The sequence below is a fragment of the Coregonus lavaretus genome (genome assembly GCF_964263955.1).
Source record: "Coregonus lavaretus genome assembly, chromosome: 7".
Classification (NCBI taxonomy): Eukaryota; Metazoa; Chordata; class Actinopteri; order Salmoniformes; family Salmonidae; genus Coregonus; species Coregonus lavaretus.
In genome coordinates this window covers 16,758,632-16,778,708 of record NC_139994.1, presented here as the reverse complement: position 1 = coordinate 16,778,708, position 20,077 = coordinate 16,758,632, and positions in this window count along the sequence as shown.

Genomic DNA, 20,077 nt, shown 5'->3' with positions numbered 1-20,077 from the left:
GATATATCCAAACTTCAACAAGCCTGTCGATTTAGTCTGAAGTATTTAAATGAAGACACTTAGGAATTAAGTCATGTCATTACTTGAAATATTAAATGTTGGCCTACATGCATATATTTACCAGCTGACCTAATATATTACAGATTATGGGACATTAAATGGAAACTTTAACGTTAAACTTGAGACATATATTGATTTGGAAATCTCCATTTGACATATCCATTTGTCAATCAAATGTAGTCTCAAAAGCCAAGCAGAATGTTAGTTTTGATCCTTTGAGTACAGGATGCTGGTTTCTCTTAAGGCTTTGCATCTTGAACCATATACAGTGGCTTGCGAAAGTATTCTTCCCCCTTGGCATTTTTCCTATTTTGTTGCCTTACAACCTGGAATGAAAATTGATTTTTTGGAGGTATCATTTGATTTACACAATATGCCTACCACTTTGAAGATTCAAAATATTTGTTATTGTGAACAAACAACAAACAAGAAATAATACAAAAAAACCAGAAAACTTGAGTGTGCATAACTATTCACCCTTCCCAAAGTCAATACTTTGTAGAGCCACCTTTTGCAGCAATTACAGCTGCAAGTCTCTTGGGATATGTGCTTGGCACATCTAGCCACTGAGATTTTTGCCCATTCTTCAAGGCAAAACTGCTCCAGCTCCTTCAAGTTGGATGGGTTCTGCTGGTGTACAGCAATCTTTAAGTCATACCACAGATTTTCAATTGGATTGAGGTCTGGGCTTTGACTAGGCCATTCTAAAACATTTAAATGTTTCCCCTTAAACCACTCGAGTGTTGCTTTAGCATTATGCTTAGGGTCATTGTACTGCTGGAAGATGAACCACCGTCACAGTCTCAAATCTCTGGAAGACTGAGACAGGTTTCCCTCAAGAATTTCCCTGTATTTAGCGCCATCCATCATTCCTTCAATTCTGACCAGTTTCCCAGTCCCTGCTGATGAAAAACATGGTGTTCTTGGGGTGACGAGAGGTGTTGGGTTTGCGCCAGACATAGCGTTTTCCTTGATGGCCAAAAAGCTCAATTTTAGTCTCATCTGACCAGAGTACCTTCTTCTATATGTGTTGGAAGTCTCCCACATGCCTTTTGGCGAACACCAAACGTGTTTGCTTATTTTTTTCTTTAAGCAATGGCTTTTTTCTGGACACTCTTCCATAAAGCCCAGCTCTGTGGAGTGTACGGCTTAAAGTGGTCCTATGGACATATACTCCAATCTCCGCTATGGAGCTTTGCAGCTCCTTCAGGGTTATCTTTGGTCTCTTTGTTGCCTCTCTGATTAATGCCATCCTTGCCTGGTCCGTGAGTTTTGGTGGGCGGCCCTCTCTTGGCAGGTTTGTTGTGCTGCCATATTCTTTCCATTTTTGAATAATAGATTTAATGGTGCTCCGTGGGATGTTCAAAGTGTCTGATATTTTTTTATAACCCAACCCTGATCTGTACTTCTCCACAACTTTGTCCCTGACCTGTTTGGAGAGCTCCTTGGTCTTCATGGTGCCCCTTGCTTAGTGGTGTTGCAGACTCTGGGGCCTTTCAGAACAGGTGTATATATACTGAGATCATGTGACAGATCATGTGACACTTTGATTGCACACAGGTGGACTTTATTTAACTAATTATGTGACTTCTGAAGGTAATTGGTTGCACCAGATCTTATTTAGGGGCTTCATAGCAAAGGGGGTGAATTCAGATGCACGCACCACTTTTCCGTTATTAATTTTTTTGAATTTTTTCAAGCAAGTCCTTTTTTTCATTTCACTTCACCAATTTGGACTACTTTGTGTATGTTCATTACATGAAATCCAAATAAAAATCCATTTAAATTACAGGTTGTAATGCAACAAAATAGGAAAAGCCAAGGGGGATGAATACTTTTGCAAGGCACTGTACCTCTTAGGCCTATCATAACTACACTTCCAGGTTTAGGCACATAATTCAAGGGATGCGTTGAAGGGGAATTTATGTAGGTCTTACAAATTCCAACATTTGAAATTAGAATTTGTGTTTTAAAACCAGTTAAAGGGATTTTGGGTGACATAAAAAAATTAAATAAAATTATAAAGGGACAATCATATGTACTATTTGTGTCCAGTAGGTGGCAATATAGGACCAAAAGAGAGTCAACTATAGATATGTGTTGTTCAGAGCTATCCAGAGCAGTGGTTCCCAATCTTTTTTGGTTACCGTACCACCTACTGAATTTTGCTCTGCCCAGAGTACCCCTGAAGTACCCCCTCATGTGCATTTTATCAGTAACCCTATGGACTCATTAGTCTTTTCAAGTACCCCCTGTGGATAGGCCAAATACCCCCAGGGGTCCTAGTACCCCTGGTTGGGAACCACTGATCTAAAGGACATAATATTAGATCCTATGAGATTTAAAAGACATTCAAATGTAGAAGATGGGCTATTTAAAATGCCTCTGAAAATATAATGCAGTCATAATATATAATGGAATGGTACAAATATCATGTTCGTAAAAAAATATAATCTTAATTTTAAGCACGCAATTTACATTATGACAACAAGTCTCAGTCTATCTGCTAATATTCAATGTAATGCATGTCATCTAGGCATTAAAATAACATAAGATCACAAAGTAGAAATGGCATTCATTATGGTATGAATGATTTCTCAGAGTTCTTACTTTTGACTGAACACACAGCAAGCATCCTTTTTTTAACAGATAGAAAACTCAATTTGGCCCTGTTTCAATTCTGGCTAATCGGCTTTCAGACAAACTCCATTCTCTGAGCTAATCTCCACCTCCCACCAGCCTTACTGGAAAACATGGAACAAAGGTAAGACTCTTTCTTTTAAAATCACATTATGGAGCAAAAAGCCTCTTGTAATCCTCTGTTTTCTGTCTGTCTTAGTAGTGTTGCTGTTCCCATATTATTCAAAGCCAATATTTAATGCATAATAATAATACTAATCTGTCATTCTATTAAAGAACCAATGGAACAAAGCCAAACCAGTGAGTTTCTATCAAATCAATGACTACCAACATTAGTCATACAGTATGTGACAGGCCTATGTGGCATGATCAATTGATATACTCAATCTACTTGCATTACAAAAACACACAAATTCTACAGTCAGAGATTCAACTGGCAACAACACCCTCCTCACATTATTTTACTGAACTGTAACACTTTACTTAAAGCCCACAGGTAAAATACATTATGATGTTGTTATAATGCATTATAAAGCCTTATACCTGATTGTAACAAGTTATAAAGCATTATACCTATACAAAGTGTTGCAGACTAAACCTGTCAGGGATGAGACAGACACACAGGTTAGTTTCCCCTTCACCTTAATTCACACCCAGAGCAATCAGCTCCCCAATTACTGGCTAGTTAGTGAGAGCTGGCCCCAATCAGAGCCCTCTTCACCCAACCAATCAGAACTCAGGACACTGAGTCCAAGCTCAGAGGTTAAACCCACACTTCCTCACTTTAGTTTATTTCTCTTCTCACACTGAGATAGTCCAGTAGATAAGCTCAAACATAGATCATTTTGGTATAGAAGTGCGAAAATTATACAAGATTGCACATTTTCATGCTTCTATACCAAAGTGAACAATATGGTCTTCTTTTGGGCTTATCTACAGGACTTAGAGTAGGAAATACTGAATTACTGACAAAGTACTTCTGTTAGTATGCTGTGCTTTAGTATTTGTATTTATTATAGATCCCCATTAGCTGCTGCCAAGGCAGCATTTACTCTTCCTGGGGTCCAGCAAAATTAAGGCAGTTATATACAATTTTAAAAACAGCATTGCAGCATTGAAGGTCACCAAGAACACAGTGGCCTCCATCATTCTTAAATGGAAGAAGTTTGGAACCACCAAGACTCTTCCAAGAGCTGGCCGCCCTGCCAAACTGAGCAATCGGGGGAGAAAGGACTTGGTCAGGGAGGTGACCAAGAACCCGATGGTCACTCTGACAGAGCTCCAGAGTTCCTCTGTGGAGATGGGAGAATCTTCCAGAAGGACAACCATCTCTGCAGCACTCCACTGATCAGGCATTTATGTTAGAGTGGCCAGATGGAAGCCACTCCTCAGTAAAAGGCACATGACAGCACGCTTTGTGCTTGCCAAAAGGCACCTAAAGGACTCTCAGACCATGAGAAACAAGATCCTCTGGTCTGATGAAACCAAGATTGAACTCTTTGGCCTGAATGCCAAACGTCATGTCTGGAGGAAACCACCATGCTTCCCTACGGTGAAGCATGGTGGTGAAAGCATCATGCTGTGGGGATGTTTTTCAGCGGTAGGGACTGGGAGACTAGTCAGGATCGAGGCAAAGATGAACGGAGCAAAGTACAGAGATATCCTTAGTGAAACCCTGCTCCAGAGCGCTCAGGACCTCAGACTGGGGTGACGGTTCACCTTCCAACAGGACAACGACCCTAAGCACATAGCCAAGACAACGCAGGAGTGGCTTCGGGACAAGTGTCTGAATGTCCTTGAGTGGCCCAGCCAGAGCCCGGACTTGAACCTGATCGAACATCTCTGGAGAGACCTGAAAATAGCTGTGCAGCGATGCTCCCCATCCAACCTAACAGAGCTTGAGAGGATCTGCAGAGAAGAATTGGAGAAACTCCCCAAATACAGGTGTGCCAAGCTTGTAGCGTCATACCCAAGAAGACTCAAGGCTGTAATAGCTGCCAAAGGTGCTTCAACAAAGTACTGAGTAAAGGGTCTGAATACTTATGTAAACTTAATATTTCAATGTTGTTGTTTTTTTAAATTTACAAAAATGTATAAAAACCTGTTTTTGCTTTGTCATTATGGGGTATTGTGTGTAGATTGATGAGGGGAAAAAACTATTCAATACATTTTTGAATAAGGCTGTAACGTAACAAAATGTGGAAAAAGTCAAGGGGTCGGAATACTTTCCGAATGCACTGTATTATCCAGATACTTACTGTTAACACTTGGTGGTCTATAGCAGCTTCCCACAAAAAACATCTTTAGGTGAGGCATGTGAACCTGTAGCCATATTACTTCAACAGCATTTGACATGAGATCCTCTCTAAGCTTTACAGGAATATGACACTCAACATAAACGGCAACACCTCCACCATTGGCATTCCTGTCTCTTCTGAAGAGATTGAAACCATGTATTGCTACCACTGTATCATGAAATGTATTATCTGAGTGAGTTTCAGAGATAGTTAGTAAATTAAGGTCATTCGTTACTAGCAAGTTATAGATTTCATGAACCTTGTTTCTTAGGCTAGTAACATGGATATGCTTTACTTCACTTTATGGATGTTTGGACAAAATGAAGACAGAAGGCTAATACATGTTCAAATTGGTGTAAACATTATTTTTCTGTAAACCAAATTACCACCAAAATGTTCTGTAGATTTAATTTGATTGCTTCAAGTCCTAAATACCCCCATCAGAGCCCACTGTTGCATTTATACCCTGGTCACAGACAGCGCTATCAATTCTATCAAGTCTATCAAATATCAAGCCTATTGTGAAATCAGTCAAAATGTATTTTATGAATCAGTGAAAACTCATATATGAGTCAGTCCATGCTCTTATGGGACAGTAGCCATGGCAGTGGATGGACAGGGGATGAACAGGACTGCCAGTCTCAGCTTTATTGTATGTCTGTCACTGTCTCATGGGCCCATTGTGTTCAACTGGTCAGTCAGGCAGGCAGCAGGCAGATCCCAAGGATGTCAGAGCCTAGCCATCCTCCCATCCTCCTAGCCTCCCCTTCTCTCCCCTTCTCTCCCCTTCTCTCCCATTCTCTCCCCTTCTCTCCCCTTCTCCCTGTGAGCCTATCCCATTGTTCTTTCTGCCTTTCAAACAGACACCTTGAATGCTACAACGATCAAGCAAAATAATCAACTGGCCTTTTGTTTTTGCAGCAGTTTCAATAGGAGCAAATAAACATATTGTAATGAAGCCTTATCATATTCATTTCAGACGTTCAGGGTGCAGAGTGATGTGATTTGTCTGCCAGTGTCGTCCAAGCCTCTCTCTCTTTCTCTCTCTCTGTCTCTCTCGCTCTCTCTCTCTGCCGCGACAAGGAGGAGGTTTGAAGCAATCTGTCTACCGACCAGCACATTCTAATGCTCAATAGTTTTTTTTCCCTCTCTCATGACATCGCCTAAGGATGTGTGACTATGAGAATCGTATGGCACTGGTTGCTCTGTAACATTGCAGGGACACTGTGGGAATGTTGTAGGAATGTTGGGGGCTTGTAAGCTGGCAGGAAGGAGGGGTAGGGGGATACTGCCATGCCATGGCATCCTCTGTGCCTTTCGTTTTGTTCCAGGCCAAATCATCCCCTGAAAGGCTCTCATCGCTTTCATTGTGTGGCTGAGAGAGAGGAAGCCATACTGGCCAACAGGAGGATGAGCATCTTACCAGCCATGACAGACAGGTGTCAGACTAGCCAATGTAATGACAGCCTTTTCCAAGTCATATGATCGACAGGCAGACTGGCCAATAGGACGTGATGTTACTGAAAGACAGGTGTCAAACTGTATGATGGATTAGCATCCAGGCATCTTTCTGACCTGTCCGTAATATGTATCAGTCTACTGTCAACCAGTCTAAATACAGATGAAGCGGATGTAATGAAATTGTAATGAAATTATGATTGGGATAGATGACACTCAGGCGGAATTCAGTCAACTGCAGATAGTGTTTTTCCGGATAGTGTTTTCAGATCCTGGTTTTTGGTGTCTCACCTACTCAGAATACTGCCCTGTGAGAGTGAAAACCCGGGGTGTAAATTGCTGTATTAGCCAACCTATGGTGGTGTGTGTGTGTGTGAGGTGTGTTTGTGTGAGAGAGAGGTGTCAATGAGAGAGAGGAGGGGTGATGACCCTGTAAAAGGCCTTATTTAAATGAGGCGCTCCGCTAGGGAGATTACACCGTCAGGTGTGTAGGACACGCTCCGCTCACGGAGAGAGAAACCAGAGGAATGGAAGATAAAGAGAGAGAGAGAGAGAGAGAGAGAGAGAGAGAGAGAGAGAGAGAGAGAGAGAGAGAGAGAGAGAGAGAGAGAGAGAGAGAGAGAGAGAGAGAGAGAGGAAGATGGAGAGAGGGAGAGACAGACCAGACTAGGAAAATAAGATAAAGATGAGAAAACTGAGGGAAATTACCAGCTAGCGTACCTTTAGCCAAGCGCTATCACCACACCACAGAGCTGGAGGTGAGAGATAGAACAGAATGGTAGTAAAAAAACTAATGCTGGGTAAAGAAGAACGACCCTTCACAATATTATACACAGAGAGCAGGGCTAAGCATCCGTATCTGTCGGCAACACCACGGCAACCAGGCTCACCTTAAATAGGTGTTTTTCTTTACTGTCAGCTTTTGTGGAGCTTGGTGTGGGTAAGAGAGTGTGGAAACAGCTTTGTGGGATCAAAGGAGCTACCCTGGACTATATTACATCATCAACAGAGGGATATCACTTAATGTAGGTTACAGCTCTCTGCAGGTAACAACACAATGTAATATACCTGTGTGTGAAAATGTGCATGGAGAACAATAGTTCAGAGACCTTTAACAACTACACCTTTAACGACTACACTTACAAAATGTTAGGGTAAGCAGACAATTATGATTTTGGTTCGATTAATTATTGAAAGAAGTTTGCATGGGCCTGCTCTGCTTAGTGTGTGGGATTTATTATGTGCAGAAAATGTACCTCAAATGGAATTAACCAATATCTGTCTTGAAGACTACCCTGGCATGAGTTACCAGTATATGGTCTGTCATCATGAATAAATACAGAACTATATGGTTTTTACAAGCCTTTCCCTCTTACAGTATAGTTTTAGTATTAATAGTTTTAGTATTAGTATAGTATACTATTGTATTAGTAAAGTATAGTATAGTATAGTATAGTATTGGTAATGTGTAGTATAGTATTAGTACAGTACAGTATAGTATTAGTATAGTATAGTATAGTATAGTATAGTATAGTATAGTATTAGTATTAGTATTAGCATTATTATTAGTATAGTATAGTATATTATAGTATAGTATAGTATAGTATAGTATAGTATAGTATAGTATAGTATAGTATAGTATAGTATAGTATAGTATTGGTAAAGTTTAGTATTAAAGTATAGTTTAGTATTAGTATTAGTATTAGTATTAGTATTAGTATTAGTATTAGTATTAGTATTAGTATTAGTGTAGTATAGTATAGTATAGTAAAGTAAAGTAAAGTAAAGTAAAGTAAAGTATAGTATTAATATTAGTATAGTATGGTATGGTCGATGCTCCTGGCCACTCCCACCATAGACTCTGGCATGACATGTGGTAACACAGTGCATAACTCAAGCCAGAGTTAGCTGCCTAGGCCAGGGTTGACAGGACAGCCTTCACTAATCAGTTAATATAATAATAGTTTGTGACTGCAGCCCTACCTGGATCACCGATTCTCAGCCTTGCGGCTGGTCTCGGCGGTGGACTCTCATGCTCCCACTAATTCAGTGATGAATCGGAGCAATTGTGTATTTTACGACCAATTGAATGAGCTCTGGTGGTGCAGCCGGGAGCAGCGCGAGGCAGCTGGAACTCTACAGGAGCGGTATGGGGAGCAGGCAGGAGCAGCAGAGGGAACAAATGGCTCATAAACAAGCCCTCCTTGACAGATCAGCCAATTCATGGAAATGTAGGAACAACCATTAACTTCACTTGTAAAATTAGAGATGACCTTTAAGTATGTGCAGAGAGAGCCGAACTGGAGTGCAGATATGGGCTCTGGCTCTGGCTAGAAGGAGATTACTATAGATTTCTTCAGCTTTTTTCAAAGGAGCTCGCTGTTTTATCTGCATCACTGCATGGTGGTGAAAAAGTTCTGTTGCACTTTGGAGGGCACTGAAGTATCAGTCTTTCCAATACTGTAGTCTACAAGGGTGGGTTAAGGTAGAGTAGACACAGTGACAAACATATTGGAAACTGGAATGATGTTTACTCTCAGTACACATCAAATCACATTCAAGTGTAAGTCTAAAGCTGTTTTGGTTCTTTTAAGTGAAGTTAAAACTCTGAAGATAAAGTCAAGTCTGTTTGTAGTGGCAATGGTGGTGTGTCTGTTGTGCGTGCGTGCATGCGGGCTTGCGTGTGTGTGTGTGCGAGCATGTATTACATCATGTTTTTCAGGAAGAGTAGCTGCTGCTTTTGCAACAGCTAATGGTGATCCTGTGGCCTTCTATAACTATCTCCACCTCAACCACTTAATGTGAATACCTGCCTCTCTAATCAGACTGGAAATATATGCCTCAGGGACCCACTAAACATCTCTACACACACTCCTCATACCTCATACTGCAGCCCACCTCATGAACTTTGGAAAGCACCATCCCCCATTTCAGCACCTGACCAAACAGCAACTGACATATATGCACCTGACCAATCAGCAACTGATGAATCAGCACCTGACCAATCACAGCGTGATGAAGCAAGGCTGTAAAACAAGCAGCCAGGAACCAATTATATAGAATGTGCTCCATCTGCATCCATCTGACATTGGAAAGATTTATAATGAGAAAGTTGTCAGTTTCCTTCACTCTCTCAATATTTTCTCCGTCTCTCTCTCTCTCGCTCTCTCTCGCGCGTGCACACTCTCGCACGCACAAACACACACACCAGCTTCATCAGATTTGCACCAAATTAGTCAAATGACTTGTGTGGAGTGTTTGGGATGGGAAGGAGGTGAAAACAGCAATAACCCACACCCTGAGCGATTGAATTATGTGCGAGGTTGAAGGGTTTTTATGCCAGGGGTGTGATGTGGACCCCCTTCTCTTCGAGAGTCAATCAGAAAGCCTATTTTTAGAGGTTGTGAGTGGGCGCGGCGCTGTCGGGGCAGCAGATGGTATTTGGGAGGGTGTGTGTGTCTGTGTGTGTGTGAGACGGGGGCAATTTACAGCAAACAGATCCGTTATCACAGACAGGTCATGGAGAGATGCTAGAACACCACGTTGCTGTGGCAATTTAATAACAGCTCTCAGGCAAATGGCTGGCAGGAGGAAGACTAAAGTGAGACAGAGTAACCTCGTCATGACTCTGAGACTCTGCACACACACACCGGCTAGTATATTTTATTTTATTTCATTTCACCTTTATTTAACCAGGTAAGCCGGTTGAGAACAAGTTCTCATTTACAACTGCGACCTGGCCAAGATAAAGCAAAGCAGTGCGATAAAAACAACAACACAGAGTTACATATGGGGTAAAACAAAACATAAAGTCAAAAATACAACAGAAAATATATATACAGTGTGTGCAAATGTAGCAAGTTATGGAGGTAAGGTAATAAATAGGCTATAGTGCAAAATAATTACAATTAGTATTAACACTGGAATGATAGATGTGCAAATAGAGATACTGGGGTGCAAATTAGCAAAATAAATAACAATATGGGGATGAGGTAGTTGGGTGGGCTAATTTCAGATGGGCTGTGTACAGGTGCAGTGATCGGTAAGGTGCTCTGACAACTGATGCTTAAAGTTAGTGAGGGAGATAAGAGTCTCCAGCTTCAGAGAGTTTTGCAATTCGTTCCAGTCATTGGCAGCAGAGAACTGGAAGGAATGGCGGCCAAAGGAGGTGTTGGCTTTGGGGATGACCAGTGAGATATACCTGCTGGAGCGCATACTACGGGTGGGTGTTGCTATGGTGACCAATGAGCTAAGATAAGGTGAGGATTTGCCTAGCAGTGATTTATAGATGGCCTGGAGCCAGTGGGTTTTAGATGGCCTGGAGCCAGTGATTTATAGATGGCCTGGAGCCAGTGGGTTTGGCGACTAATATATAGTGAGGACCAGCCAACAAGAGCGTACAGGTCACAGTGGTGGGTAGTATATGGGGCTTTGGTGACAAAACGGATGGCACTGTGATAGGCTACATCCAATTTGCTGAGTAGAGTGTTGGAGGCTATTTTGTAAATGACATCGCCGAAGTCAAGGATCGGTAGGATAGTCCGTTTTACGAGGGCATGTTTGGCAGCATGAGTGAAGGAGGCTTTGTTGCGAAATATGAAGCCGATTCTAGATTTAACTTTGGATTGGAGATTCTTAATGTGAGTCTGGAAGGAGAGTTTACAGTCTAACCAGACACCTAGGTATTTGTAGTTGTCCACATACTCTAGGACAGACCCGTTGAGAGTAGTGATTCTAGTCGGGTGGGCGGGTGCCACCAGCGTTCGATTGAAGAGCATGCATTTAGTTTTACTAGTGTTTAAGAGCAGTTGGAGGCTACTGAAGGAGTGTTGTATGGCATTGAAGCTCGTTTGGAGGTTTGTTAACACAGACACACATGTATAACTGCATTATAGCAGCATACTCTAGTTCCCTTAAACTAGTCATATGTCAACTAGGGAACTTGGACAGATAGGGATAGCTATAGGCAATGAGGCATTGTAAGACTCTGAGATGCACAGAAACAAGTATAAGGCTGCATCAAGGCAACACAGGTTCTAGAACTATGTGAACTAATTAATTTGGATAGTTTCGGATAGTTAACTACAGGAACAGACCATGGGCCTTTGCAAGGACATAAGGATGTAACCTTTAAAGTATGTGACCAAAAGTGCTGCATAACCTGAAACAAATATAAATTATATAAAGAATGATAGTAAAAAGCTTTGGAGCACCTTAAATGAAATTTTGGCCAAAACGGAAAACTCGGCTCCATCATTCGTTGATTCAGATGGCTCATTTATCACAAAACCCACTGATATTGACGACTACTTTAATGATTTTTTCATTGGTAAGATTAGCAAATTTAGGCATGACATGCCAACAACAAATTCTGAGCCTACACATCCATGCATAACTGACCAAATTATGAAAGACAAACATTGTAATTTTGAATTCCGTAAAGTGAGTGGAAGAGGTAAAAAAAGTATTGTTGTCTATCAGCAATGACAAGCCACCTGGGTCTGACAACTTGGATGGACAATTACTGAGGATGATAGCGGACGATATTGCCACTCCTATTTGCCATCTCTTCAATCTAAGCCTACAGGAAAGTATGTGCCCTCAGGCCTGGAGGGAAGCAAAAGTAATTCCTCTACTCAAGATTAGCAAAGCACCCTTTGCTGGCTCAAAACAGCCGACCAAGCAGCCTGTTACCAACCCTTAATAAACTTGGTGTTTGACCAGATACAATGCTATTTCACAGTAAACAAATTAACAACAGATTTTCAGCATGCTTAGAGGGAAGGGCATTTAATATGTATGGCACTTACACAAATGACTGATGATTGGCTGAGAGAAATATATAATACAAATATTGTAGGAGCTGTTTTGTTATTCAGTGCAGCTTTTGACATTATTATAATCTGCTGCTGGAAAAACATATGTGTTATGGCTTTACATCCCCTGCTATTTTGTTACCTGTCTAACAGAACACAGAGCGTGTTCTTTAAAGGAAGTCTCTCCATCATAATCCATAGTCAGCCATTCCCCAGGTCAGCTTTCTAGGCCCCTTACTTTTTTCAATCTTTACTATTGACCTGCGACTGGCTCTGAGTAAAGCCTGTGTGTCTATGTATGCTGATGACTCTATACACGTCAGCTACCACAGCAAGTGAAATCACTGCAACACTTAACAAAGAGCTGCAGTCAGTTTCAGACTGGGTGGCAAGAAATAAGTTAGTCCTAAATATTTCAAAAACTAAAAGCATTGTATTTGGGACAAATCATTCACTAAACCCTAAACCTCAACTAAATCTTGTAATGAATAATGTGGAAATTGAGCAAGTTGAGGAGACTAAACTGCTTGGAGTAACCCTGGATTGTAAACTGTCATGGTCAAAACATATTGATGCAGCAGTAGCTAAGATGGGGAGAAATCTGTCCATGATAAAGCGCTGCTCTGCCTTCTTAACAGCACTATCAACAAGGCAGGTCCTACAGGCCCTAATTTTGTCGCACCTGGACTACTGTCCAGTCGTGTGGTCAGGTGCTACAAAGAGGGACTTAGGAAAATTACAATTGGCCCAGAAAAGGGCAGCACTTCTGGCCCTTAAATGTACACGGAGAGTAACATTAATAATAGGCTCAAAGTCTAGGAGAGATTGACTTCATCACTACTTGTATTTGTGAGAAGTATTGACATGTTGAGTGCACCAAGCTTTCTGTTTAAACTACTAGCACACAGCTCAGACACCCATGCATACCCCACAAGACATGCCACCAGAAGTCTCTAAACAATCCCCAAGTCAAGAACCGACTATGGGAGGCGCACAGTACTACATAGAGCCATGGCTACATGGAACTCTATTCCACATCATGTAACTCATGCAAGCAGTAAAACCTGATTAAAAAAAACATACAAATACACCTTATGGAACAGCGTGGACTGTGAAGAGACAAATACACAGGCACAGACACACGCATACACACACGATAACCTCACACTGTACACACACGTACACATGGATTTTGTATTGTAGATATGTGGTAGTAGAGTATGGGCCTGAGGGCACACACTTAATGTGTTGTGAAGGTATTGTAATGTTTTTAAGGAAGAGTAGTTGCTGCCTTTAATTTTTTTTTTTTTTTAACCTTTATTTAACCAGGTAAGCCAGTTGAGAACAAGTTCTCATTTACAACTGCGACCTGGCCAAGATAAAGCAAAGCAGTGTGATAAAAACAACAACACAGAGTTACATATGGGGTAAGCAAAACATACTCAAAAATACAACAGAAAATATATTCAGTGTGTGCGAATGTAGTAAGTTATGGAGGTAAGGCAATAAATAAATAGGCCATAGTGCAAAAATAGTTACAATTTCGTAATTAACACTGGCATGATAGATGTGCAAAAGATGATGTGCAAATAGAGATACTGGGGTGCAAATTAGCAAAATAAATAACAATATGGGGATGAGGTAGTTGGGTGGGCTAATTTCAGAATGGCTGTGTACAGGTGCAGTGATCGGTAAGCTGCTCTGACAACTGATGCTTAAAGTTAGTGAGGGAGATAAGAGTCTCCAGCTTCAGAGATTTTTGCAGTTCGTTCCAGTCATTGGCAGCAGAGAACTGGAAGGAATGGCGGCCAAAGTAGGTGTTGGCTTTGGGGATGACCAGTGAGATATACCTGCTGGAGCGCAGACTACGGGTGGTTGTTGCTATGGTGACCAGTGAGCTAAGATAAGACGGGGATTTGCCTAGCAGTGATTTATAGATGACCTGGAGCCAGTGGGTTTGGCGACGAATATGTAGTGAGGGCCAGCCAACAAGAGCGTACAGGTCACAATTGTGGGTAGTATATGGGGCTTTGGTGACAAAACGGATGACACTGTGATAGACTACATCCAATTTGCTGAGTAGAGTGTTGGAGGCTATTTTGTAAATGACATCACCGAAGTCAAGGATCAGTAGGATAGTCAAGTTTTACGAGGGCATGTTTGGCAGCATGAGTGAAGGAGGCTTTGTTGCGAAATATGAAGCTGATTCTATATCTAACTTTTGATTGGAGATGCTTAATGTGAGTCTGGAAGGAGAGTTTACAGTCTAACCAGACACCTAGGTATTTGTAGTTGTCCACATACTCTAGATCAGACCCGCCGAGAGTAGTGATTCTAGTTGGGTGGGCGGGTGCAAGCAGCGTTCGGTTGAAGAGCATGCATTTAGTTTTACTAGTGATTAAGAGCAGTTGGAGACTACGGAAGGAGTGTTGTATGGCGTTGAAGCTCGTTTGGAGGTTTGTTAACACAGTGTCCAATGAAGGGACAGATGTATACAAAATGGTGTCGTCCGCATAGAGGTGGATCCGAGCGTCACCAGCAGCAAGAGCGACATCATTGATATACACAGAGAATAGAGTCGGCCCGAGAATTGAACCCTGTGGCACCCCCATAGACACAGCCAGAGGTCCAGACAACAGGCCCTCCGATTTGACACATTGAACTCTATCTGAGAAGTAGTTGGTGAACCAGGCGAGGCAGTCATTAGAGAAACCAAGGCTATTTAGTCTGCCAATAAGAATGCGGTGTTTGATAGAGTCGAAAGCCTTGGCCAGGTCGATGAAAACGGCTGCGCAGTACTGTCCTTTATCGATCGCGGTTATAATATTGTTTAGGACCTTGAGCGTGGCTGAGGTGCACCCATGACCAGCTCGGAAACCGGATTGCATAGCAGAGATGATACGGTGGGATTCGAAATGGTCGGTGATCTGTTTGTTAACTTGGCTTTCAAATACTTTCAAAAGGCAGGGCAGGATGGATATAGGTCTGTAACAGTTTGGATCTAGAGTGTCACCCCTTTGAAGGGGGGATGACCGCAGCAGCTTTCCAATCTCTGGGGATCTCAGACGTTACGAAAGAGAGGTTGAACAGTCTAGTAATAGGGGTTGCGACAATTTCGGCGGCTAATTTTAGAAAGAAAGGGTCCAGATTGTCTAGCCCAGCTGATTTGTAGGGGTCCAGAGTTTTCAGCTCTTTCAGAACATCAGCTGTCTGAATTTGTGTAAAGGAGAAGCGGGGCAATTTGCAGCGGAGGGTGCAGAGCTGGTGGCCGGGGTAGTGGTAGCCAGGTGGAAAGCATGGCCAGCCGTAGCAAAATGCTTGTTGAAATTCTCGATTATTGTAGATTTATCGGTGGTGACAGTGTTTCCTAGTCTCAGTGCAGTGGGCAGTTGAGAGGAGGTGCTCTTATTTTCCATGGACTTTACAGTGTCCCAAAACGTTTTGGAGTTAGTGCTACAGGATGCACATTTCTGTTTGAAAAAGCTAGCCTTTGCTTTCCTAACTGATTGTGTATGTTGGTTCCTGACTTCCCTGAAAAGTTGCATGTCGCGGGGGCTGTTCGATGCTAATGCAGTATGCCACAGGATGTTTTTGTGCTGGTCAAGGGTAGTCAAGTCTGAGGAGAACCAGGGGCTATGTCTGTTCTTAGTTCTGAATTTTTGGAATGGGGCATGCTTATTTAAGATTGAGATGAAAGCACTTTTAAAGAACAACCAGGCATCCTCTACTGACGGAATGAGGTCAATATCCATCCAGGATACCCGAGCCAGGTCAATTAGAAAGGCCTGCTCGCTAAAGTATTTTAGGGAGCGTTTGACAGTGATGAGGGGTGGTTGTTTGACCGCGGACCCATTACGGACGCAGGCAATAAGGCAGTGATTGCTGAGATCCTGGTTGAAGACAACGGAGGTGTATTTAGAGGGTACATTTGTCAGGATGATATCTATGAGGGTGCCCATGTTTACAGATTTAGGGTTGTACCTGATAGGTTCGTTGATAATTTGTGTGAGATTGAGGGCATCTAGTTTAGATTGTTGGTTGGCCGGGGTGTTAAGCATATCTCAGTTTAGGTCACCAAGCAGTACGAACTCTGAGGATAGATGGGGGGCAATCAGTTCACATATGGTGTCCAGAGCACAGCTCGGGGCTGAGGGGGGTCTGTAGCATGTGGCAACAGTGAGAGACTTGTTTCTGGAAAGGTGGATTTTTAGAAGTAGAAGCTCAAACTGTTTGGGCACAGACCTGGATAGCACGATAGAGCTCTGCAGGCTATCTCTACAGTAGATTGCAACCCCACCCCCTTTGGCAGTTCCATCGAGACGGAAAATGTTGAAGTTGGGGATGGACATTTCTGAATTTTTGGTGGCCTTCCTAAGCCAGGAATTCAGACACTGCTAGAACATCAGGGTTGGCGGAGTGTGCTAACGCAGTGAATAACTCAAACTTAGGGAGGAGGCTTCGGATGTTAACATGCAAGAAACCAAGGCTTTTACGATAACAGAAGTCAACAAATGATAACGCCTGGGGAGTAGGAGTGATACTGGGGGCTACAGGGCCTGGGTTAACCTCTACATCACCAGAGGAACAGAGGAGGAGTAGAATAAGGATACGGCTAAAGGCTTTTAGTACTGGTCTTCTAGTGTGTTGGGTACAGAGAAAAAAAGGGGCAGATTTCCGGGCATTATGTACAGACAAGGATATGGAAGGATATGAGTACAGTGGAGGTAAACCTAAGCGTTGGGTAACGATGAAAGAGATAGCATCACTGGAGGCACAGATTGAGTCGGTCTCCGCGTGTATGGGGGGTGGGACAAAGGAGCTATCTAAGGCAGGTTGAGCTGGGCTGGGGGATCTACAGTGAAATAGTACAATAAGAAATAACCGAAACAGCAATAAACAAGGCATATTGACATGGGAGAGAGGCATAAAGCAATCACAGGTGTTATTCGAGAGAGCTAAGACAACAGCTGGTAATGGCGACAAAGTTTGGGCTGAGGCTAAACATAAACAGGATGCGGTACCGTATAAAGTAACAGTCCAGCAGGCATCAGCTGTAGAGCCGAGTTATCATAAGGTCCGGTGAACAGCAATAGGAGAGTTCAGAGGTAGTTTGGGGGCTGCTATAGCACTAGCGAGCAAGAGGCCATGGCTAGTGTGTGCTAGCGGGCCGGGGCTAGCAGATGGATCTTCGTGGTCGACGTCGTAACGGGAAGCTTGTTGAAACCACATCAGACGATTTCGTCAGCAGACCAGTCGTGTTGGATCGGCGGGGCTCCGTGTCAACACTAGGAGGTCCCGTCCGGTTGACAGAGAGGTAGATAGCCGGGAGATGGGCCTGGCTCGAGGCTAGCACAGGGCTGATTAGCCTTGGCAGCAGCTAATGGGGATCCATAATACTGTATATACAATTACAAAACTTAACTGTTGAAAGCAGTTTGGGGAATTGACATGTGTCTGTTATTGAGAGGATATAGAGAAGAAATATTGAGAGTCAGACAGAGGGAAAATAGAGAGAGAGAAATGTAGAGTAAGATAAGGAGAGCAGAGACAGAAAGAGAGGAGTATCAATCTGCTGATAGAAATCATATTTTGCTGCTGTGTAGGCGCAGAGGGCATTGGCACTCACTCACTTTGAGCTCTAGCATGATAACTCAGGAGCTTTCTTTTCTCAGCACAATTTAACAGTACACAAACGAGCAGGTATTTACATACAAATAACATTATGAAACTGTTATTACACACTAATAACAGTGCAGTACAGAATGAAGGCTTGTTTGTTTCTTTGGGATTCATTGCTGCTTTCTTGCTGAGGGAAGCTAAAGCATTGGGGCAGGAGAAGAGAAAAGGAGAGGAAGTGGAGAGGTGTCATAAGTCATGCTGCTGTCCTTGGTGGAGTGAGAAAGATGCCGTTTGGTGGTGTGGCGCGCTGCACAGTGTCATCTCTGAGGTGGCTGTTTTATGTCCCTGCAGGAGATAGTGTTTCCTGAATGACAAAAACACACACACCGACACACGGACACAGACACACACACACACACACACACACACACACACACACACACACACACACACACACACACACACACACACACACACACACACACACTCACACTCCAGCCTGCTGCATTTATCAATCAGCTTCCTGAAGGCCATCTGCTGTGTGTGTGTGTGTCTGTGTGTGCGTGTGTGTGTGTGTGTGTGTATGTATGTGTGTGTGTGTGTGTGTGTGTGTGTGTGTATGTGTGTGTGTGTGTGTGTGTGTGTGTATGTGTGTGTGTGTGTGTGTGTGTGTGTGTGTGTGTGTGTGTGTGTGTGTGTGTGTGTGTGTGTGTGTGTGTGTCCGGGCGGGCGTGTGTGTGTGTGGATGCGGACAGTACGTTTTCTACAGTATAGATAGACAACAATAGAAATAGACATAGAACAGATGCTTTGACTCTGGGCCTCCTGTGGTGAAGGAATAATGTCACTCTTACAGAGGTAGTTCAGATACATTTGAATATTAATTTTACTTACCTTGAAAGTCAGCAAACACAATTTGTGTTTGTACTTACCTACAACCACCTCTGGATACTCGTTGGCTATGAATTATCAGGATTACAGATCTATTACTTAGGTCAATTTCTTTCCTGCTGCTTTTGTCGTGACAAATATAATTGCCTAAAAGGCTTAAAAGAGTGTACCTGCTACAACAGACCACCATACATATGTATCCTATTATCTGCTTCATCTGGATATACTGTAGGGCCTATCACTGGACAAGGCAGCAAGTCAATGTGGCCCTGGGAGACATTCACACGCACACGCACACACACACACAGGTATGTGTGTAGATGGTGCTGTGTAGCCTGTTTGTGTCTGTGTGAATTACACCAGCCATAAAGCTGTAATAGGAAGACTATCAGTAGCCTGTATCTGGACGGCCTTGTACCTCACGGTATTTACCTTTTTATGTGGCCGTAAATTTGAAAGAACCGTTTTCCTGATGCCAAATCAAATCAAATCAAATCTTATTGGTACCATACACATATTTAGCGTATTTAGGTGTCACTCCATTAGTACCTTTACCATTGTAAAAAATATTGATATAAAAATCAGAGCGGACATTGTTCGGCACCACCAAGACTGTGTTAGTATCAAGCACAACTCTAAACACAGGAAAATATAACTAAGATAGATCAAAAGGTATTTTGTCGTCCTTTCTTAGGAATTTTGCAGGCATTGTGAAATGTTGAACTAACATTCTTATTAGTCTTTTGTCAACATAAACTGGATCTTACACAACAATTACACAACAGACAGAAACTATTTTCACAACAGACAGAAACGAACTCTAAACAGATGAGAATTATAACCCTGTCTTCTTCTTCTTCCTCTGTGTTCTAATCTAACAGCTCCTTGTTCTAGCTGTCACAACAACCAGGTATCAGAATGAACAAGTCTGTGTGTGTGTGTGTGTGTGTGTGTGTGCCTGCGTTGATTGAAAGTTCAGTTCTGCTTTCGTCTGACTTATGTCCCAGGGTACTGTACACTCAGTCTCTCTCATTTCTGATTTACACCGACCTATGTGTGTGTGAGAGAGCCATTAATGTGGCTGTGTGAAGAGGGAGACTTGATGGTGTCAGGAACCTTTTCAGGAGTTCCTCTCATAATGAGTGTCTTCATCCACACACACACACACACACACACACACACACACACACTAAGCAATAAAGTGGGAGAAAGCCTCTGTCATAACATGGTAAGCCTGGAAAAGGTTACCCAAGCACCTCTTCCATACTGAGATGATATCTTAGAAATTATCCTCTG